Source organism: Saccopteryx leptura, chromosome 11 (genome assembly GCF_036850995.1).
Source record: "Saccopteryx leptura isolate mSacLep1 chromosome 11, mSacLep1_pri_phased_curated, whole genome shotgun sequence".
NCBI lineage: Eukaryota > Metazoa > Chordata > Mammalia > Chiroptera > Emballonuridae > Saccopteryx > Saccopteryx leptura.
In genome coordinates this window covers 21,065,057-21,088,015 of record NC_089513.1, presented here as the reverse complement: position 1 = coordinate 21,088,015, position 22,959 = coordinate 21,065,057, and the positions used below count along the sequence as shown (strand labels likewise).

Sequence of the window (22,959 nt, the reverse complement as noted above, 5' to 3'; positions counted from 1 at the left end):
ACGCCAGTTTGAAGCATATAGATACCTGTCCACAGGTAACTCCGCAGGCCTTCTGCACGCTGGCTGGCCAAACAGAGAGCTACGCTCTTGATCAATACAGACCCTGAGGCCTGAGAGGCACGGGGAGTTCCCCAAGGCCCTACAATAAGACGGGCCTTACTTGACCCCAACATTCTCTCTCACACCCACATCCTGTCCCTCAGCAAGTCCTGTCCGGTTCTCCCCCACCCCTCAGCTGGACTCCCCCAAGGCCTTCAGGCTCATGCCCTGCTTCTACCCCACTCGTTCAGACTACGCTCAACCCTGCAGCCCACGTAATCCCGTGAAAACCAAAGGCAGATCTCCTTAGCCCAGTGATCTTTCCAACCATTTTTGAGGTTTTATTTCATTTCCTTACTTTCTCATCTTCTGTAGGAGAAAGGCAGGTTCTGGGACAGACAGGCAGAGCCGGCAGGCAGGGCCACCAGAGACCCAGAGAAGAGGAGAGTGGCCATGTCGGAGTCAGGCTCTGTGCCACAGGCAGGGCCACCAGAGACCCAGAGAGGAGGAGAGTGGCCATGTCAGAGTCAGGCTCTGTGCCACAGGCAGGGCCACCAGAGACCCAGAGAAGAGGAGAGTGGCCATGTCGGAGTCAGGCTCTGTGCCACGCACCCCATGCTGGGTGGAAACTGCCCCCGGCCCAGCCCAACCCTGGGGATCTGCTTCGTCTGTAAAGCAAACTTGTTCTGATCACCTAAGGGCGGACATTTTGACTTCCTCATCTCCCCGGGTCCTCCCAGCAAGCAGCCTGTCTTTGGCTTCCTTGTAGCTTTTATTGTTGTGGCTTCGTCTTTCTCCAAGCTTCTCGACTGAGTCTCTTCTCTGAGTCCAGCTGACCCTGTTTGTGCCCATTCATTTTCCCAGCTTTCCCTAGCAGTGGAGCCTTCTCTGATCTCCCGAGGTGCTGGTCCATCCGGCCCCCACTGGGCACTTGGCTTTTGCTCCTTTGGTGTACTAAGCCTCATTGCACAGGTCTGTTCCTGTCTCTCTAACAAAATTTAGGCAACTTTATTCATTCAACATTCAGGGATTACTTATTAAGGACCTACTGTGTGCCGGGCACTGGGCTGGGCCCTGGGCTCAGATGCACTCCGCAGTGACCAAAACAGACTAAACAGCTTGCTCTCAGGGAGCTAATATCTACTGAGGAAGGGATGGTGACCATCAGGCAATAACTTGATCAGTAAGTAAATTGTAAGACTGTGGAGGATGATGAAGCAGAGCATGTCAGGGTAGTGTCAAGTAGGACGATTGGGAAAAGGCTCACCAAGGTGACCTTTGGATAGACATGAAGGAGTGAGTTACACAACCCCGGGGGAACATCCTAGGCAAAGGGAAACAGCAGTGCAAAGGCCCTGAGGCCCTGGAGGAACGACAGGAAGTCCTTGGGGCCCTGTGGGAAGACGGCAGGGCCCACCTTGTGTAGGGATCTACAGGCTATCGTGAGGACATCGCATCTACTTTCAGAGGGTTTCGAGTTGGGAAGGCAAGACCAGCCTTAGGTTTAATGGGATCACTTGGCTACGGGTTGAGAGTAATCCGAAAAGGTGGGGTCAACACAAAGAGGCCAGCCTGAAGTCTTTACGGGTTGTCTAAGTGAGGGATAGTGGGGAATCCACTAAAGTAAAGAAACAGGTCAGAGTCTGGGTTGACTTTGCTGGAAGAGCTAACAGGATTCGCAGAAGGATAGGAAGTGGGTTTAAGAGAGAATGTTGGAGCCGAGGATAGTCCAAGGTGTGGGGCCTGGACAGCTGGGAGGGGGGTTGCCACTCAGAGTTGCATCGGACAATGTGGGAGCAGCACGTGTGGAAGGGAGGACCATGCGTGGAGCTCACTGTGGGACACATCGTGTTCAAAGCTTGTAATATAAAGTGGGTGTGTCGATCAGGCGGGTGGAGCCTGGTATTGAGAGAGTGATGCAGATAGAAATAAACTTCTGTGAACCATTAGGTGACATTTAAAACCATGAGACCAGATGAGGTCTCAACAGAATGAGGATAGATAGTGAAAAGAACACTTTTGCTTTAGAGCAAAATCCGTGCTTCCATTGTCCAGTCATAAATGGGTGATCAATGACTGGCACTCTAGCTGCCCCCATGTCCCCTCAGGCCAACTGGAGGAGACAGCCTGTGACCCCTGCACCCCCTTACACACACACACACACACACACACACACACACAAACACACCCCACACCCGTCCTCTTTCAGGCCAGTGATGGGGCGGGACCCACCAATTAATTATGCTTATAAATGAGGAGGCTTCTAATATAGAGAAATGGGGAGAGGTGGCCTGCCGCCCATGACCTCTAAATCTCTTGAAATGGGAAAATGGTGTCATTTTTATCATTTCATTCCTTGGTGAGACTTCAATTTCAGCTTCCGGAAAACTGACGAGAGAGGCTGGGATGGGCGCCTGGGGCTATCTTTGCTCCACACTGCTTTATATAACCCAGACCTTTTCCCCACAGCCATTTACAACTCTGGCTGCTGTAGGCCGTGCCAATAAGATTAAGTATTTAGCGCCCACTATATTTTGTGCTGGTATTTCTGACAAAATGTTTCCTGCCTCCATGATGATCTCTCGGTAAACAGAATACCTTGGAGGAGGGCGGCATGCCGTGTGGCCACGGGCTCCAGCCGACGGCTCATGTACCCCCTTCTTCTCCCTTTTCTTTTTAATACTTTGCATGACTGAAGTTCCTCTTCGTTTATCTACTTCCCGTAAAAATTTCTCCCAAATCCTTCTTTGAGGTTACTTGTAGAGGGCCTCAGCAGGAATCATGGAGAAGTTCAAAATGTCAGCCCACCCCAGCTGGATCAGGTTTGAGTGCCATTGTCCAGCCCCGTCCTCACAGAAACGAGGGAAGGCTTCTGGGAAGAGCCCGGCTTGCAGACAACCCTGCCGGGACCACAGAGCTGTGCAGCTCAGCCCACCCCTGCCGAGGAGAAGCCTCAGAGGGTCCCCCACCACCCGTGCCTGCACAGTGCTAGCAGTGTGACATTAGCAGTTGAGCAAAATTGACTTGGAGACCCCCTCTGCCCTTATTACGTTCTCTCCTGCTCTTTGGCAGATTGTGTTCCCATCACCAAGTGGAGAGGGTCATGCCCAGACCACCTAAGGGTCCTCTGGGTTTGCTAGCTCGTGGCCCAGTGGCTTTCTGCCCCCACGGAAGTGCCGCAGGTGCTCTACCCCATTTCCCTGCTCGAATCCCCAGCTTGGTTCCTGCTCCTGACCCCTTCCTCCTAGAGATGTACAGACGGTACCTCTCACAATTTTTGCTTCTCCTTCAACAGCTCTATTCCTCCCATTCGGGCACAAAGCTGAAGGCAGAGGTGAGCTTCTGAACAGTCCGTCTTAAGTCACGTCAGGCAAGGAATTAGCCAGCACTCTAGCACTGCGGTGATGGAAAGACAGGGCGAGTCGGAGAACCAGATGTGAAGGCCACATAGTCTCAGGAGCTAAGGTCCATGGCTATACTCCTCGCCAGTGACCCAGACTCCCCAGGAGGCCCCCCAAAGTGGGGAGGGTCTAGGACCAGGAAGAGGTAGGCTCTGTCTGGTGGTCCCAGAGGAGGGGCTCTGACTGAGCCAGGGGGTAGACCCCAGTAGCCAACTTCTCAGGGTGATGAGTAGAGAGAAAACTTGGAGACAGAAGGAGGGAAGTTTGAGACATTCTTCCCAGAATAGCTTTAAAAATAGGACAGCTTTACAGACCACCTAGGGTGATTGAAAGCAGGTGGAATGGAAGCCGATGCCCTCCGGAGATGCCTGTCAGACCCGGAGTTTGTCGGAACTCTAGTTTTTCCTGAGTGTTCAGCAGATCTCAGGGTGCACATTAGGCTGTTGCTTTCCTCAGGCCCCGTGTGTGTGCAGCATTAGAGTCAGTGTCTGAGAGAGAGAGGACCCACAAACATCTGTGGGTGCAGGAGTGCGGGATGGAGCGAGGAAGGGAGAAAGGGAAGACAGGGAGCGGTATTGTGTATATGGCATCGGAACCAGCTCCTGCCAGAGGAGTGCATCCACAGACGTGTGTATGGAGGGAGGGAGGGAGGCATGGATGGATGGATGGATAGATGGATGGATGGATGGGAGGAGAGAGGGATGGACAGTGGATGGTTATAGACTCCAAAGTAGCCACCTAGAGTCCTGTGTAAGGATCTGCAACAGAGAACACGGAAATCCGAAGTGGTTAGTTTTGCCTTCACTTCCTGTGTTGGCGTCACTGGATGTTACTTTCATGTTAAGGAGAAGCCAGGTTTTGGAAGCAGGTGGCATTCCTCATGGCCAGGTATTTTGACCCTCAGCTGATAAGATTGTCTTCTCCTTGAAAGCTGGCCTGTCCATCCCTGACTTGGTTCTGGAGGGAGGCAGGGGTGCCATCCTGAGCACCCAAGTATCCGCTCTCAGCATCCCTGGGCAGCTCCAAGCCCCCTGCTCCCCAACCGCATTCCCCCAGGTCATCAGCTCCCGTGTGTGCAGCTTCCTGGGGTTAGGACAGCGTGCAGTGGTTGAGAAATGGTCCGTCTCGCCGGCTACCACACATGCAAGACTGCACATCCCCACCTCATCTCGCCAGGAGTGTCCTAAAGGAGCCCCAGGTTAAAGAAGCCCGCAGTGAATTCTTCCATGTGATAAAGCTAGATGCTCACTGAGAAATACATATGTTTCACTTCTTAGTTTTATTCATTTATTTGTTTCCTGAAATGGCTGGTAAAGGGGCTCCTGCGTTCCCTCGACTCTTTCCTATTCTCCCCGGGAGCTTACTCACCCAGGCAGGGACGCACTTCTCCTTCCTCTGGGCGCCCGGGGTGGGGTTCAGCACTTGGCTATGTGCCCCTCCTGTTTGTCTGTCACTCACTGGATGATGCAGGATTTTGTTGTGGGGAAGAGTTTCAGACCATTAAGGAAAGCCCTATCTCTTTGTGTAAGGGTCTAATGTTTACGGATGTTTTTTCCCTGCAAAAGGAGGGAGACTTGGCCACCCATGCCTTGGGAAAGCCAAGCTGTTTGCCATTCGTAGTACCAAGCTAAGTGGCATCTTTCTCGTGCTGGCCGTTACTGGGCCCCTGAAAGGCCAGCTTTGAAAGGGCACACATTTCCACCACTCTGCCTTTTTTAAAAAATGTTTTAGCTTTTGCATCATCCGTGAGGGTCTCTGCACAGGAAGAGGAACTTGCCAGCGGTGGTTAGAGAAGGAACAGCTTATCCACGTGGACACTGTTGTAAGGGGGTGACCATCTGAACTTCAGCTGATGCCCAGGCAACCTGTGCTCCCGACCATGTGCGCCGCTACCTCCCGAGGCTGACTCGGGGGAAAGCTAGAAGGAGAACAGACTGGCCTCTTACAGACTCACAGCTTCTGGAATATTTGTAAACCCACTCTGACCGTCAACTCCTTAGGGTTGCTGATGGGAGAGATTTGTGCAATAGGAATCGTGTCCCCCAGCGTCAGGGTTTAAGTTCCCCTGCTTGAGTCAGACCAGCGGTTTCCTTAGAGCCATCCTTTTTACTGCTCAGGCAGCTGATGTCAGAGGTGCCCAGCCCTGGGCAAAACGGGCCGTGTCAGCAGCTTGTACTAACAGCCCTGCCCGCCTGGGTTCCTGATACCCTCGTCAGCGGCCCACATAGATGCCACGGCCCCCTGCGACCGGCCCCCCATCAGGGGTTTCCTGTGCTACTGTCCCAGGAGAAGAGTCTAAACAATCTCTAACTTCCCTCCCTTCAAACAATACCCTTCTTACGTTCTGTTTTTCTTATATAAGGGCAAGTTTCTGATTAGTTGAACTGTTGTGGTTGATTTGTAGTTGATGTTTACCCCGTGGTCTACATGGGGAGATGCTGAAGAAACAGAGCCTTATTCTAAAAGTGTGATGCCCCAGGCACTGTGGCACGGGGGTGGGGGCTGTAAGGCAGAGGGAACCCCAGGGGTCATGCCCCTGAGGCCCTTGCTTCCAGGTCTGTGGAAGCTGCCAGGCCTCGCCCCTATGGGATAGGAATCAGGCATATGGATTTTTTGGATTTCATAGTGTCTGTGAGAGGTTTCAGGGTACATCATATGAACCCATTCTCTGGATAGGGCTCAGCAAGGCCAAGTGACTTGCCCAAGCCCACACGGTGCTCTCTACTCTCCTTGGCTGTTTTCCGAGGAAGCAGAGCCCTTCTGTGGTGGGCAGAGCCAGTGGCAAGTGAAGGGAGACCACTCCAGGCCTCTCCCTTCCTCTCACATGTCATCTGGGTGACACTTCCTCTGCCAGCCACAGAGCCGGCGCCCCAGGGGCCAGCAGGGGGTGAGAAGGTGACAGACTCACCAGGTACCTCCAGCTTCCTGCCCTTTCTTTCTGCAGACTTGTGAGCAAGCTGGCGTTATTTTTATCTGGGGACACTGACGTGGGAAGTATTTGTCAGTGTCATCTGGTAAATGCAGTTGAATTATCTGTTGTCCAAGGTACCCCCAAATAAGTAGTGTTAAGTGTGCTAAGCTGTTCACATTTAAAAATACAGTCAGACTGATGAAAGATAATTTGCTCATGGTGCTGACATCAGAGCTTAGGCACAGAGCTGTCAGTTCCAGAGCCCAAGATTTATTTTTACCCTCTTAGGATTTTGGATCATCAGATATAAGGTCTCACGGTTTTTTTAAAAACCAAAATCCTGTGTCTGTAATCCCCAAGAGGGAAAATGGCCACAGACTGGCTCAGACAGAGCGGCAGGTTACAGGCACTGTGAGGGGGTGTGTGCTGGGGTAGCATGAGCTCTGTTCTGAGTCCAAAGAAGTAACTGCTTGGTGTGCGAGTGTGTGTCATATGTGGCCCTCAGGAGGGGTCTAAAGACAGTTTCAGGGGTGCCCCTCAAAGGCCTTACAGTAGAGCCCCTTGCTGCATTCTTTCCAGTGTTATTCAAGTACTTTTGAGTCTTGCAGTGTCCTAGGAAGTTGCTCCATGGGGGGCAGGAGTGTACACGATTGTCACTCTAGGCAGTGACTCTCCATGGGGGATTTTGTCCCCAGCAGACATTTGGAAAGACCTGGAGATACTTTTGGTTTCCACACTGGGGGGTGAGAGCTGGGGGCTGCAGCTGGCCTCGAGTGGGCAGGGACCTATAATGCACAGGATGCCGCCCCAACACAAGAAAGAACAATCTAGCCCAGAATGCCCAGGTTGCCAAGATTAGGCAAAAACCTGCTCTAGGCCCTGGCCGGTTGGCTCAGTGGTAGAGCGTCAGTCAGCCTGGTGTGCAGGAGTCCCGGGTTTGATTCCCAGCCAAGGCACATAGGAGAAGCGCCCATCTGCTTCTCCGCCCCTCCCCCTCTCCTTTCTCTCTGTCTCTCTCTTCCCCTCCCGCAGCCAAGGCTCCATTGGAGCAAAAGTTGGCCTGGGCGCTGAGGATGGCTCCTTGGCCTCTGCCTCAGGCGCTAGAATGGCTCTGGTTGCAACAGAGCAACGCCCCAGATGGGCAGAGCATCGCCCCCTGGTGGGCGTGCCGGGTGGATCCTGGTCGGGCACATGCGGGAGTCTGTCTGACTGCCTCCTGGTTTCCAACTTCAGAAAAATACCAAAAAAGAAAAGAAAAGAAAAGAAAAACCTGCTCTAGCTGGTGGTACCTTCTCTCATCACCCAGCATGTGGCTTCATAGGAGGCACCTGGTCAATGTAGGGAAAGTAACCAGTGCTGGCTGGTAGTCCTAGGTCACAGGGATTAATTCAGGAAGTGTCTATGGGGTCATCTACCTTGCACAGGGCCAAAATCAAGCTGGGTTGTACAGGGCTGATGGGCAAAGTGTGGTCTCCATCCATCAAGACCTAGTACTCAGTTCTGTAGAGCAGTGGATGTCGTATTCACTGCTTCAGTCCATCCCCACCGCTACTCCTGGGCCTCATGGGAAAAGTGGCATCAACTCCATTTTGTGGATGACCAAACTGAGGCCCAGGTGGGTGAACAACTTGCCCAGGGTCACATAGCACCAAATGGAAGGCCTTCTGTCCTTTTTGTGAGCTCATGTCTCAGTCAGGATAACATACCCCTTTCCCGTCTCAGAGCTTCCTCTTTTCTCTTGGGCCATGATGGATTCATTGTTGATGAGGAATCATTCCTGTCTTAGCATCCACCCTTTTCCAAAAACAAACAAAAACACCTACCAAAAACTGCCTTTAACAACCTAATTAGAATCATCTATGTCCGTGCCCTCTCTAACCTTATTCCAAGGCCAATGTCAGATCTAGCAGGGAGGTCACCTACTGCAACAGGGGCCAGAAGACCCTCTTACCCTAAACCTTAATAATATCTCATCCCTAGGACTGCCCTTGCCTCAGAGTTCCTCGTTTATTTATTCAGTTAACTCAGCAAATACTCACTGTCTTTGTCACTGGACGTATATTGGTGAATAGAACAGACACAGTTCCCCTGCCCTTGTAGCACCCACAGCCCAAGTGGGAGAGGCAGTCACTGAGCACCTACACTCACCTGTGTATAACTCCAAATTTGTCGGTGCTATGAAGACGAGCAAACAAGATACAGTTATGGACAGTAATGAGTGGAGGCTTCTGGAAGGGAAGAAAGACAAGGCCAAGAGCTAAAGGATGAGCATGTGAGCCAGCTTTTCAAGGGCCAGAGGAAGAATGTCCCCAAGCCCTGATGAGCAAAGCTTAGTGTGGTGGATGTGGGGGTAGGACCCCTGAGTATGCATGGAAACAAGATGGACTTTTCTTCCCCAATTCCTCCAGTATTTCAGTGAACACTGCCATCATCGGAAATACCTTGAAGGCCTCTTCTCAAATCAACAAGAGTCCCCACACTGTTGTTTTATACCCAGCTCCACTGTCTGCCTGTTATACCCAGCTCCACTGTCTGCCTGTTATACCCAGCTCCACTGTCTGCCTGATACATGAGGGAGGCAAGGAAGAGAGAAAGATAACAAGGGCCTTCCAGTCTAGCCAAGGAAATAAAATACCTTATGAGAGTCTTGCTAGCCAGAGCATCAGCTCCTAGTACAGGGCTCCCCACCCTCGCTGCTACCTCTGGCTTAGTCACCTGTCATCGGTACCACCCACTTTTCCTCCGTTCTCTCTTCCGAGGCACTATCACCCTTGCCTGGCTCTAGTTCCCACCACCCGCTGGCTGAGGGAAGAGGTCAGCCTGACTGCTGACTGTCCCGTTATACTTGGCATGGGTGAGCTCAGTGCCTGGCGTGGAAGCCAGGGAAGTAGGAGAGGACAAACACCCACTGAGTGTCTCCCAAGCCTGGTGATTCTCATTCCCACAGTGTCTCGTGCTGCTACCCTTTCCCACGTGGGGAATGGGTGACTGTGGAAATTTTGGGGCTCGCCCAGGTCTGAGGGCTGGTGGGAGTCAGGTCATCCAGGCCTGTCTGGCTTTCGAGCCCATTGTGTATACTCACAGCACACTAGTGGTTTTCAAACATTTTCAGCAGCAGAGTTATTTTTTCCCAACTCAACTTCAGGCATGTCCTCACCCATGTGGAACTGATCCAGCAGAGGGGCTCTCCCCAGAAGGTCCGCCCACCCCCACTGCCCATCACCTAGTCCCGCAGGTGACCTGAGGCTCCTTAGAACAACATGAGGGCCCATCTGGTCTGTGGCCTGGAGCTCCCAGCTCACGGAGAGGGCCTGAGTGCTTCCTGCAGGGCCACCCCCACCCTGCAGCGCTGGACACAGCACAGACTTCAAGTCCAGATGGGTAGGACCAAATGGAACAACATGTTGAAACAGCAGGCCCGTTCAGACAGAGACTGATGCAGACAGCTTTCATCCGTGTCCTTGCAGAAAATAACAGGCATGGCTTTGCTTTCACGTCTACATCCACACATGTTTTCCAGAAGCAGGAGGCTGGGTCTCCATGGCACAGATGGAAGTTTTGGCCTTCCCTCAGCCCAGTGGACCTTGTGCCTCCTCTATCCCAGCCCCCCTCCACATGCACCACCCACAGCTGTTACTTAACTGTCGCTCACAGAACATTTTGGATACAGCTTGATAAAAGATGTGAGCTCCCCCATTACTGCTTCCCTGAGGAATAATGACCTATAAACGTTAATGTGACTTTTGAAGACTTCATCTGTGGCCAAGTTCAAAGTCTTGTATAGATTGGGGCTTCAGGCTGAGTCATTCTGGAATCCCCATTATAGGCCAAATCTTTTCGTGAGCATTTCAAGGGGTTTTCTCAAATTCTATAAATAGTTTAATAACGCCTGTGTAATCATCTATTTTTATCACCAGCCTTCCAGACAGTTTCAGAAGTAATGGGGCTACTCATTGAGCGCAGGATTTCACAAGGCTCCAGTTTCCGATTGCTTCCAGAGCTGTGGGCTTGGCCTCGAGCAGTGGGATCCCAGACAGACTTTGCCTGGAGGAGGTGACCTGACCCTCTGGTAGAAACTAGTCCAGGCAGAAACTCTGGGAGCAGACTCGAGGGATCTCCAGAAAGCTGAATAAGCTGGACTCTGGCCTCAGCTCCCATTTACCTCACGTAGAAAAGCCTGGGCAGGATACCTGTCCACTGTGTGCCTCGTTTATCAAATTGCAGAGTGGGGGCTTAGCAACCCTTTTCCATTTCAGGAGGGTGCTCACATCTGTTACGTCACTCCATCACCTCGTTGACCCTGTACAGGTCAAATAGTCTCTTCCCATTTTACAGGTGAGGACACAGGGGCACAGGCAGCAACGGGTCCTTGTATTTTGCAGTCGAGCTGAGGCCATGGTGACCACACACCCCCTTCCCCACAGTGAGCTCTGTAGAATGGATCCGTCCTACCTGTGTGGAGCCAGACCCCGGGGAATACCTGCCCCCGAGACCTGGGCCACTCAGGGCTGGACGGCCACCAGGCAGGGGGGAATTCCACTTCTGCTGTGCGGACAGCCGGGCCCCTTGCCTGGGAGGGGACCCACAGGGAAGTGCAGGGCTGAGGCAGGCAGCTCTCCCGTCTACGGGAGCCTGTGTCAGAGATGTTGCTGGGAGGAAAAGCGCCAGCAGCAGAATCCCAGACCGGGTTCCAGTCCCAGCAGCCTCGGGAGGGCTGGTCAGGTCCCCAGAGCGTGTCCTCCAGCGTGAGATCTGGTGGGCAGAGTCAGCGGCTGCGGGAAGTGTCTGGGAAGAGACTGTGTAAATGTATGGCGGTGCTCTAGTCACCAAAGGCAGACGAGCAGCAGGTGAGCAGGGTACCAGCACCACGTAGTCGTCTAAGTGCCTGGTGACTGCGAGCTGCCAAGTCTGGACGTCAGTGCTCCCGCACACCTGCGGGTGTCTTCCTGCGGCGCAGTGAATCAGGCAGGCCAGGCCTGTCTTCCTGCTCACAGGTGAACTTCCAGCCTCTTCTGAGGGCTTTTCAAGGCCAAAGCCACAGCAAGTGCTGCCCCCCCCTTGCCTGAGAGTGAGGCTTCACGCCTGCTTAAGTGTGAGACAGAATTCCCACTGAATCAGCCCGACTTCGCAGCTTCGCTCCACTGCCTACCGGTGCCCCTCCCCCACCACACACAGAGCAGCAGAGCTTACCTGACCTGATTCTGCCCACTCAGAAATATTCTGAGTGCTCACACCCTGGGAAGCTTGGAAAATGTCTCCAGAATATTCCGGATTCAACTGGTAGTGGCTGATGGAAGTTTTCAGCTACAATGTGTTCCCTTGACCTGGAGCCAAGTGCCAAGGAGAATGCATTCTTGGCCACATTGCCATGAACCATTAGTCACACAGACTGTCCCCAGTGGCTTTTTTTAAATTAATAATAGTTAGCCCTGACCAGGTAGCTCAGTTGGTTAGAGCATCGTCCTGATACGCCAAGGTTACAGGTTTGATCCCTGGTCACAGCACATATAAGAATCAACCAATGAATGTGTAAACAAGTGGAAACACAAATGGATATTTCTCTCTAAAATCTATGAATTTTCTTTAAAAATTTTTTAATTAAAAATATCATATTAAAGGCTGACATTTGGGGCATACTTTCCATGTCTATTGATTAGAGCAGATTCTCATTCTTTTTGGTGGACACAGGGCAGGAGTCACAGGGAAGTGGACATGAGGCTCAGGAGAGTGTAAGGTACATGTGAAAGCCACACTGGTGGTCCCAGGCCAGGGTCTGTGTTTGTGGTCGGCAGCTATTGTCTGTGGTCTGGGGATCTGTCACAGGGCCCCACCTGCCCAGCCGTGTGACTTGTGTCTGGCAGATCAGATGGGAAGCCCATCTTCAGGTCCACAGTGATTGTCGTGTGATAAGCAAGGCCAATCATAATCCTCCCCTGAGATTTGTGAGTTGGATACCAGGAGAGAAGAGGTCTGTCTTCCTTTGGCTCGTGAACCATTATCGTAGACTGGGAACTACTGACCGCCATCTTTGGCACGAGAGAAAGTGGTCAACCTGCAGAAAGCCAAGACAGGCAGAGGCAAAAGTCGGGGGTCAGAGCCCTGGCATCATTGTTTGAGCCCCACGGACCAGCTGTGTCCCTGGACCCACCTCTTCCTCACATGTGTGCTTAAAGCTAGTCTGAGAGGCTTTCTGTCACTCACAGCCGAGGACGCGAGCAGTGTCTGGGGGGAGAGCGAGTAGACGGTGGAGTGAGGAGAGCTTTGGCGTTATGTGAGTAGGTGTCTGGGCCATGGGCGGGGGAGGTCAGGGATGATCAGGGGAAGGTCCAGCCGGAGGTGCAAACGGACATGCCCAAAGGCAGGGAGCAGGGCAGGGCCCCATGGACATCAGAACTCAAGGCAAGCAGCCAGTCTTGTGCTCACACCAGCCTCTGCGATGCCTTCTTTCTCCAGCCGAGATAGGAAACCACAGCAAACCATTGCCAGGGTTGGAGTGTCTTATAGGTCAGAGTCTTGCTGTTCCAGAATCAAAATATAGCCAAATCCCGAGGGCCAAGCCTCAGGGCCCAGCAGGACTGAGCAGCACTGGCAGCTGTGCCCATTAAGTGGCTGTTATAGCCAGCTGGGAGTGCGGCCTGGTGGGCATGCCCTTGGGCTGGGGCTGCACACGTATAGTCTGCCAGGAGCAGGGGGCAGCCAGGTCTAGGGCTGGCTCTAGTGGACAGAGTGACTCAGGATGCGTGACTCAGGATGTAATGACCAGGAAGTCTCTCTGTCACCTACTGTGCACCAAGTACACTTTACATGTCACTCCTTGAAGCCAAGGAAGTCTGTTTGACCCAGTCAGGGTGACGCCAAGTCCTGGGTGATCCTTCCCTGATAATGCCGAGTGGGTGTATGAGAGGCAGGGCCTGTGGGCTGCTGCCCGAGGGAGCATGCCCAAGACGCAGACGCTGACCAGAGAGCCCTTTCGCCCTTCTCCTCGCCTGACTCGGGCTCTGCCCAGCCAGCAGGCCTGGTCCCTTGCTCCCAGCCCCCTCTGTCCTCCTGTGGGGCCAAGGGACCCATTAATCCAGGGGTTGGGAACCTTTTTAGCTGAGAGAGCCATAAACACCACATATTTTAAAATGTAATTTCCTGAGAGCCATACAACAACCTATGTACGTTATGCATTATCCAATAAAAATTTGGTGTTGTCCTAGAGGACAGATGTGATTGGCTCCAGCCACCCACAATCATGAACATGAATGGTAGGAAATGAATGGATTGTAATACATGAGAATGTTTTATATTTTTAACATTATTATTTTTTTATTAAAGATTTGTCTGTGAACCAGATGCAGCCATCATAAAAGCCACATCTGGCTCGCGAGTCATAGGTTCCCGACCCCTGCATTAATCCATCACAGAAGAGAGGCCTCTTGTCACACTGGTCAGTTCTCTTTGGTCCTAAGTCACAGAAACCAACTTGAGGTGGCTTAACATCACTGAGGTATCCCATGGAGCCCAAAGGTCACTGGAAAGGACAGACCTTCAGGGGTCTCTCTCAGGCTGGGGAGGGTCATCTGCTATAGTATTTCCAGGTCCCTCCTCCAAACCAGCCCTAGGCTTGGGACTTCTCTTGCCTCTGCCCCAGTCACTGGGTGCCAAGGAAGGACCACATTGCCTTCTTTGGGATGAAGACTCCTGTCCTGGGGTCCCCTCAAACAATAATGACTGGGTGGGGCAGGACCTCTCTGTGAACTCCCCAGGGCCAGTTCCTCACGGCCGGGGACAGGCAGGCAGACGGGGTGGGTGCTGGGACAGGAGTGATGGGGAGCATGAGGAGGAAAGTCCGCAGGTGGGCTGCGAGTGGCTGTGGCCAGCAGCACGGAGGGGACTGATGCACGGGGAGGCTCAAACCTGGGAGGAGCAAACAGAAGCCATGGGTGACCCATCGCGAAGGGCGCCTCTGCAGAGCGGCACGACCTTACTGGACACAAACTGTAAAAGGAAAAACAGTCCCAAATAAGCAGAGCAATCTCACCCTATGACCAAAATGTTACCCACAAAAATGAAACAAACACACCCTGGCCAAGGAAGTCAGTCGGTTAGAGCAGTGGTCTCAAACTTTTTGAAGTCGGGGCACATTTAAAATTCTACAAATAATTGCAGGTGCACTATATACAAATTTCTGAGAAATATGTTTTAATAATTAAGTCAAATATTAAATAAAAAATATATAAAGTCCAAACATGCTTTTATGGTAATTAAACAAAATAAATACGACAAAATTAAATTTATTCTGACATTATAAACCATTTTTATGTTATATTTTTGGTTGTACTTTTTAAAATTTATAAAAAAGAGGGGTTAAATAAAAAAAACGACTAACAAGTTATCTTTTTATATATATAGATACATTCTTAGTAAGATTTAGTAAATTTGGCAGGTCCTAGCGTGAATGTGTTAAGTTTTTTCATTCTTTTGTTTATGAAAACATGAGCCTCATGTATCCAAGCGATTTCTTCAATGTTTGGGCATATATTTGAAAGACAAACTCTCATTTCCTCATCAATACATTGAAGAATTCCTCTCTTTTTACTCTTAATTGTGTTGAGGGTAGAAAATCCTAATTCGCATAAATAGGATGTTGAAAATTATAGTAAAATGTTCAAAGCTTTTTTAGATATTGCCACATATTCTTCTATTATAGAAATCCAAAAGACTTCAAGAGACAATTCCTTATGTTTAATCATCAATCCAAAATCCCCACCATACATATCATAGTAACTTTAGACCAAACAAAGGATAGAAGAAACTTGCCTCCAGTCTTTCTGGGGAACATGGGGGGTAGAGTAAGCAATCCAGCACCACAGCTTAACAGCCTTTTACAACCTAATCAGGCAAGTGAGGTGGGGGGTTGGGCAGACTGTCAGCATATAGCCAATTCCTCACACCTCTGTCTCCCAAAAATCTAAACTGCAAAAACCCTGTTGGTTTTTTGGTCCCCAACAGGCATATATTTCTCTGGAATACCATAGGGCTCACCTGGAAATCTTCTAGTGCGCACCAGTGTGCCCTGGCGCACACTTTGAGAACCACTGGGTTAGAGCATCGTCCTGATATGCCAAGGTTCTGGGTTTGATCCCCAGTCAGGGCACATACAAGAGTCAACCCTGTATGCATAAATAAGAGGGACAACAAATGGATCTCTCTCTTCGCCCCCCCTTCTCTCTAAAATCAATTAATAAATAAATAATTTTTTAAGATGCTATAAGACAACCCTAGAGCAGGGAGCAGGATGGCACAGAGTAGGTGGGAAAAATATATCTGGGGAATGAAATGAAAGCCACAAATAAAAGAAAGAGTGGACCAGACACCCATACCGACTCTCTCCTTTTAAGGCTTAGATGAAGAGAAGAGTGGTAGCGGCCTGTTTCCTCTGACAGGCTGGCCTCTGAGAGGAAAGGGCTCTGATTGCCTATGATGTAATATTTACCCTTCCTGCCCACACGTGCTCACTGACCACCTATTGTGAACCAGGTACCGTCCTAGAGGACATGGCAATGATAAGACACACAAGATCCCTCAATGGTGAAACTTCCTTCCTAGCAAAGAGTCAGATCATCTACAAATCTGGGAACTGCCCTGGCCGGAGAGCTCGGTTGGATAGAGCATCGTCCCGAAGCACAGAGGTTGCTGGTTCGATCCCTGGTCAGAGCACACAAGGAACAGATGGATAGTTTTCTCTCTCTCTCTCTCTCTCTCTCTCTCTCTCTTTCCCCTCCCTCCCTCTCTCTCTAAAACAATTAATCGATAATTTTTTTTTAACTATACAGGACCTGATATAGGTGATAAGGGCTAGGAGGAAAATATCGAAGGATCTGGATAATGAGCCCCGGGGGCTGTATTTTAGAGATGCTGTTAGTGGAGGCCTCCCTGAGGAGCTGACATTGGAACAGAAACCTGAAATAAGGGGGAGTCTGAGCCACAGAAACAGAGCACCTTCCATTTGAAAGTTACTTTCCTCTTTCCAATGTAAAGAACACTGTCAAATACTCCTTTTAAGCCTCCAACCAGTGGTCTGGGAGTAGAAGGATTGGGACCAAATCACTGCCGCTGGGCTGTTGGCAGCTCTGCAGTCCCCATCCCTCTAACCTCCCATCCCGGCTTCTCAAGGGAAAAAAGAGACTTCCTGCCAGCAGTCTATAAGGTGCACTCTCTCCTCCCCATTGGGGCGATGGCAGTGGCAGCCATCACAGAAACAAACAAGAGTCACCAGGGGTGTGCAGTGTGGACAGGCAAAGTAACCTTGGTCATTCGTTTGAAAAGAAGAAGAAAATGATGGTGAATTTTCAGGGATTGGCGGCACTGCACATCTACTTCAGGAGGCTTCAGAATACACTGTGATCCTGTGCCTTAACCCTCCCTTCTCTCAAGGCAGCATCTCCCCGCTGCAGCCGCTGGCCCCCGTCAGGGCAGGGGTGTTGCCACTATGCAGCTGTTTTTGGCTTGACCACAGGACTCCATCATGCCAGAGTTCATGTGGTTATCCAGAGCAGGAAGAATTTCCCAGAATGCCTTGAGAAACCTGAGACACTGAATGGCTTTCAGGGCTTATTGATGTGGCCAGTGCAGGAAATAGCAGTACGTCAATAAATAGTTTTAGGCAGGAAACGGGGCTTAAATGGTAGCCTTAAAGTTTGGGGAACAGCACTAAGGGTTGCTGGGAGGGAGACTGCTAGTCAGATGAGAAGTTGGAGCCAAATACCAGACTTTGAAATGGCTGCCACCAATCTGAGGCCCCTTGCTGGTTCTGGATGCAAGAGACTGAGTGTGAAGCAGATCAGGAAACCCAGGGGGTGGCTGGTTTCAGTTGGCAGAAAAGAGCTCCTGTTCCAGAGGAAAGCTGGCAACCTACAATATATGTGCCCAGAGGAGACACATAGGCTGGGTTTTAGTGGCCTCTTGGCTGGCATGTTGACAACCCATTCTGCCACCCTTTAAGTGAGAATCACCACTAGTTGGCAGATCACACTTCAAGAATTCTGCTGTCCTAATCAAAAAACAAATGAAAAATGGTCACAACCTGCCAATTTCTTTTTAACTAGCTGTTTTTCTAATTATAAAAAGAAATGTTCATGGAAGAGTAAAGAAGTTCAGAGAAGAATAAAAATTTTAAAAATAAAGATTATCCATAATTCCACTATTGAGAAACAACTACTGTGAACACTAGATATTCCTCATCTTTTTAAAAAAATATATTCATGGATAAGATCATATGGTACAGCCTGATAGGGTGGTGGCACAGTGGATGGAGCGTCAGACTGAGACACAGAGGACCCGAGTTCGAGTTCCCGAGGTCGCCAGCTTGAGCATGGGCTCACCAGCTTGAGTGTGAGGTTGCTGGCTTGAACATGGGGTCTTAGACATGACCCCATGGTTGCTGGCTTGAGCCCAAGGTTGCTGGCTTGAGCAAGGAGTCACTCTGCTGTAGCCCCCCACCCCTGATCAAGGCACATATGAGAAAGCAGTCAATGAGCAACTGGGGTGCTACAACAAATAACTGATGCTTCTCACCTCTCTCCCTTCCTGCCTGTCTGTCCCTATCTGTCCCTCTCTCTGTCTCTCTGTCTCTCTGTCTCTCTCTCTCTCTGTCCCTGTCTCTCTCGCTGAAAAAAAAAAATCATATGGTACATACATACAATTTTGCTTTTGCTCTTTTTACTTACCATTATATAGCCATTTTTCCATGCTATTATAAACTTTTGATAAACATAATTTTTAATGGCTGCATGAATCATCATTTACTTAATCATTCTCCTATTGTTGGATGCTTGGGTTGTTGGATTATTGTGTGCATTAAGCTTATTTTTCCTGTTATTTTTAATTATTTCCTTATGATAATTATCCAGAAGTGTAATTACTGGGTCAAACAATAAGAACACTTTTAAAGCTTATTTTAAGATTTTTCAGGAAAGTGATACCCATTTACATTCCCCATATATTAGAGTTCCTGTCTCACTGCAGCCTTTCGTGTACTGACAATTACCAGTTTCCAGCTTTGCTAATGTAGTCCGTGTGGGGAGCGGGACGGAATGGTATTTTCATTCACTTGATTGCTACTAAAGTTTAATTACTTTGTTTTTATACACATATAAGCAATTTATGTTTTGATACATGAATTCTTTTAATGTCCTTTACCCTTACCCTTTGTCACATTTATTGCAGATATTTTCCCCAAAATATTAATTGCCTTCTAAGAATATTTATAATGTTTTGACGCATCCCTCTGTTGTGTTAATGTCAAAAGCCCTTCTCCATCCAGAAATTTGATAAATACTCAATTTAATTTTCTTCAAGTTCTCATGGGGTCTTTTCTGTTTTTGTTTTTGTTTTTTAACGTTTACCTCTTTATTCCATCTGAAATTCGTCTTAGGACCCAGAGTAAAGGGAAATTCTAAATTATCCTCCCCCCCCCCCACCCCTTTCCCCTCATACTTAAGACAGCTGTCCCTGTACCGTTGTTCGGTGAATAATGAATGCTTCCTTTGCCAGTGATTTGTGGTTCTTCAGGGACCATATGATAGATAAACCCTTACGGATGCCAAATTTGTTTCTGGGCTATCTGATCTAGCTGTCCATTCTTATGTCAGTTCCACACCCTTTTAATTATTAAAGCTTTCGGATTGGTGAAAAGTGATATAGCTCTTTATATAGCAGTTATCTAGTTCTAATTTTGTTTTGTTTTGTGTTTAGCTATCTCCCCTGTTATTCCTTCAAATTATTTTTAGGATTTTTTTTTTCAAGTCTCCCTTTCCCCTGTTCCCGCCAAAGTTCCCACTGGAACATGAGTACAAATTGGTGTTGAGCCTGTGAATTATTTCAAGAATTATCGTCTTTCCAGTGCTGTCTAACCATTAAGGAATACTCTGTGTTTCTTTGCTTAAGACTTTCTCTTACATCTCTTGGTTCAGTTTTGCAACTTTCTTCATAGAAATCTTGTACATTTCTTAATGCCACTTAAGAATTTATACTGCTTTACTAAATGGGCTTTTGTGTATTAAAATATCTCACTGACTAATCCTGTTGTAGAAAAACTATTGATTTTTATGTTAATTTTGCATTTAAACAGTTATTAATTACTTAGTTCCTAAACTCTCTTATTAATCCCAATCTCTATCAGAGCATTCTCTTGGGTTTTGCATTTTTGTGATCATGTTAAATTATTTTATCTCTTGTTCCAAGGGTCATGGATGTTTCTGCTGTATTTAAATCAGACCTATTGATGTGTAATATATTACATTTATAGGTTTCCTGATTCTAAATCATCCTTGCCATTCTGGGATGAAATCTACCTGGTTATAGTGGACCTATTTGTTAGTATTTCGTTTAGGACTTTCACATCTATTCATATTAGAGAAATTAGTCATAGGCGTCCTTGTTTGTAATTTGCTGTCATTGTGAGATTTTGGTAATAAGGAACTGGAAAAGCTCGTGTTTTTCTATGTTCTAGATCAGTTTACATAGTAGACCAGTTATCTAATTCTTTTCAAGTCTGAATCAACTCGCCTATAAAAATCAGAAGTTTAGAGACCTATTAATTCCTTCAGAACTTTTTTTTTTAATGATCTTTAGTCTTCTCTGGCTTTTTATTTCTTTTTTTAGTAAAGTTTGGTATATGTATTTTTTTAAATCATATCTTTCATCATTTTTTCCAAAGTCATCAGCATAGAGTCATAGTTTTTATTATACTTTTTATCTACTCTATATCTGTGTTCATATTTGTTGATATTTCTAATTTTATTTCTATTTCTTGATTTTATATATAATTTCTTTTCTCTGTCTTCTAATTAATTAATTTCTGGCTTTATCTGTAGTATATCTTAAATTCAATAATATATTTTACTTTACCCAGTACATCTAAAATTTTAACATGTTAATCAATATTTTTAAAATATGAGACATTTACATTCTTTTTTTTATACTAAGTCTAAGTCTTCAAAAACTAGTGTCTATTTTATACCTTACAGGACATCTCAGTTTGTATATCCACATTTTGAACACTCACTAGTCACAAGTGGCTAGTGGCTATTATATTGAAAGCAGAGTTTAGATTATATATTTGCTTCCTTTTTTTAATAGCCAAAATAGTTAAGACTATGAATTTACCTTCCAGTATAGCTTTGACCACATCCCACAAGTTTTTATGGCTCTTTATTTTCTAAATAATCTATTATCATATATTTGATTATACCTTTATGTCATCTTCCTTTAGAAGAATATCTTTTAAACATCCAAGTAGTTTTTAATTCTTGGTCCAAATATGTAACCTGCAGAATTTCTGTGTTTTGAAATTGATAGTGGAATCACAACATACAATGAAGCTAGTTTCAGTGTAGTCTTATTAATTACATTATTTAAATTATCCAAGTAATTAATGTTAATTTAATCAGTTATAGAATGCTAGTAGTTTTATTTCCCAATAACTGTGTTTTGAGTCTATGCTATACAGTGTATGTTTTATGTTATTTATTATGGGTTATATTTTTATCAATATAAATAATATTTTTATTTTATTTAATGATGGTAATCTTGAAAACTACTTTGATTTTTACTAGTGCCTTAATTTCATTTTCATTTGAGTAAAATTATTTTTACTCATTACATTTAAAAATTAAATATTCTTTCTTTCATGGATTATTTCTGGCTTTTGATTCAATTTTATAATCACAATTGTAATTACTTATTTTGACTTAGCCTCGTAAGTATAGCTGCTTTCAGTTTTTACTTCTGGTCCTTCTATACCATGATTTCCTGGAAGTTGAGTCATAAACTTTGATGGCTGGAGCATGCATTCAAGAAAGTTTCTAAATTTTTACATTATTTTTAATTGTGCTACAAAGCAAAATCACATTACATGAAATATACCATCTCAACCATTTATAAGTGTAAAGTTCAGTTGTGTTAAAATATAAGTCAAATTATTATGCAACCCATCTTTAAAACTTCTTCATCTTGCCAAAAACTGAAACTTGAACCCATTAAACAACTCCCTATTGCCCCCTTTCCCCAGCCTCTGGAAACCACCATTTTACTTTCTGTTTCTATGATTTTAATTACTCTAGATATCAGTTGAAATATACAATGTTTGTCCTTTTGTGGCTAGCTTGTTTCCTGAGCATAACATCCTCATGGTTCATCACCCATGTTGTAGCATGTGTCAGAATGTCCTTCCTTTTTAAGGCCAAATAATATTCCATTGTGTGTATAGATCACTTTCCATCATTCGTCCATTGAGAGACACTTGTGTTGCTTCCACCTCTTGGCTCTTCTCAATAATATTGCTATGAACATGGATAAGCAAGTTTCTCTTTAAGATCCTGCTTTCAGTTCTCTTGGATATATATCCAGAATTTGAATTGTTGGATCATATTGTGATTATATTTTTAATTTTTGAGGGATTGCCATCCTGTTTTCCATAGCAGCTGTACCTTTCAGGGATTTTTTAAGATAAGCATGTGGGTGCGATTTTTTAAAACATTTGCTTATGTAAGATTCTTTCTCTCACTTTTACTCATAGTTAGGTGAGTTCTTTTATCTTCAAGCATATGAAGACATTGCCCTAATATCTCTGAATTTTAACATCAAATTTGGAGTAAAAGGCCAACAATATTGTTCTTTTGTAAGAAATTTAAGGGATATTTTTTTTCCTTTACAGCTATTTGTAGAATTTTTTCTTTGAAATGAAAATTCTCTTGCTAAGAGTATTTGAAGTTCCAACATTCCTCTACCTGAAACCCCCAGTGGCCTTTAATACCGTCTCTTGTATCACAGCTGTGAGTTAGCATATCTCAGCCTTATGCAGTGCCTGGCACTCAATGGGGTAGTAATACTTTTAAGAGGGTGAATGAACGGACGAATGCATGGTGTTTCTCACTATCCTCCAGGCCCCTTGCAGGCAGGGCTGTAGCAGTGTCTCTAGCCAGTCCTGGGCCTCAGTCAGCCGCTGCCAGCATGCACCCAGCAATAATCTGATTACCCTTCCTCGTGCAGGGCATGACTTGGGAGTTAGCCTTTGGCACAGGGAGTTGAATGGGGGAGGTGATGATTCTGGGAAAAGTGTCATCTCCCCCTTTACTTCACTCCTCACACCTCAGTATTGGGGTCAGTGAGGCAAGGCAGGCTAAAGGATCTCTAGTCTGGGGACAGTGAAGAACAAGTACCGCCTGACCAGGCGGTGGTGCAGTGGATAGAGCGTCAGACTGGGATGTGGAGGACCCAGGTTCGAGACCCTGAGGTCGTCGAGGTTGCCAGCTTGAGTGCGGGCTCATCTGGTTTGAGCAAAGCTCACCAGCTTGGACCCACGGTTGCTGGCTTGAGCAAGGGGTTACTGGGTCTGCTGTAGCCCCACAGTCAAGGCACATGTGAGAAAGCAAATCAATGAACAACTAAGGTGTTGCAAAAAAAAACTAATGAGTGATGCTTCTCATCTCTCTCCATTCCTGTCTGTCTGTCCCTATCTATTCCTCTCTCTGACCCTCTCTCTATCTCTGTAAAAAAAAAAAAAAGAAGAAGAATTAGAAGAGGTGCCATGTGGCCAAAGGTCACGGTGGTCCAGCTGCC

General features: G+C 47.2%; 1 protein-coding gene across 6 annotated transcripts in view; it reads left to right on the top strand.

Moving 5' to 3' along the window:
• The window catches only part of CTIF (cap binding complex dependent translation initiation factor), a 274,127-nt gene that overhangs the window by 210,549 nt on the left and 40,619 nt on the right, over positions 1 to 22,959 (top strand). The gene's annotated exons all lie outside the window — the stretch shown is intronic.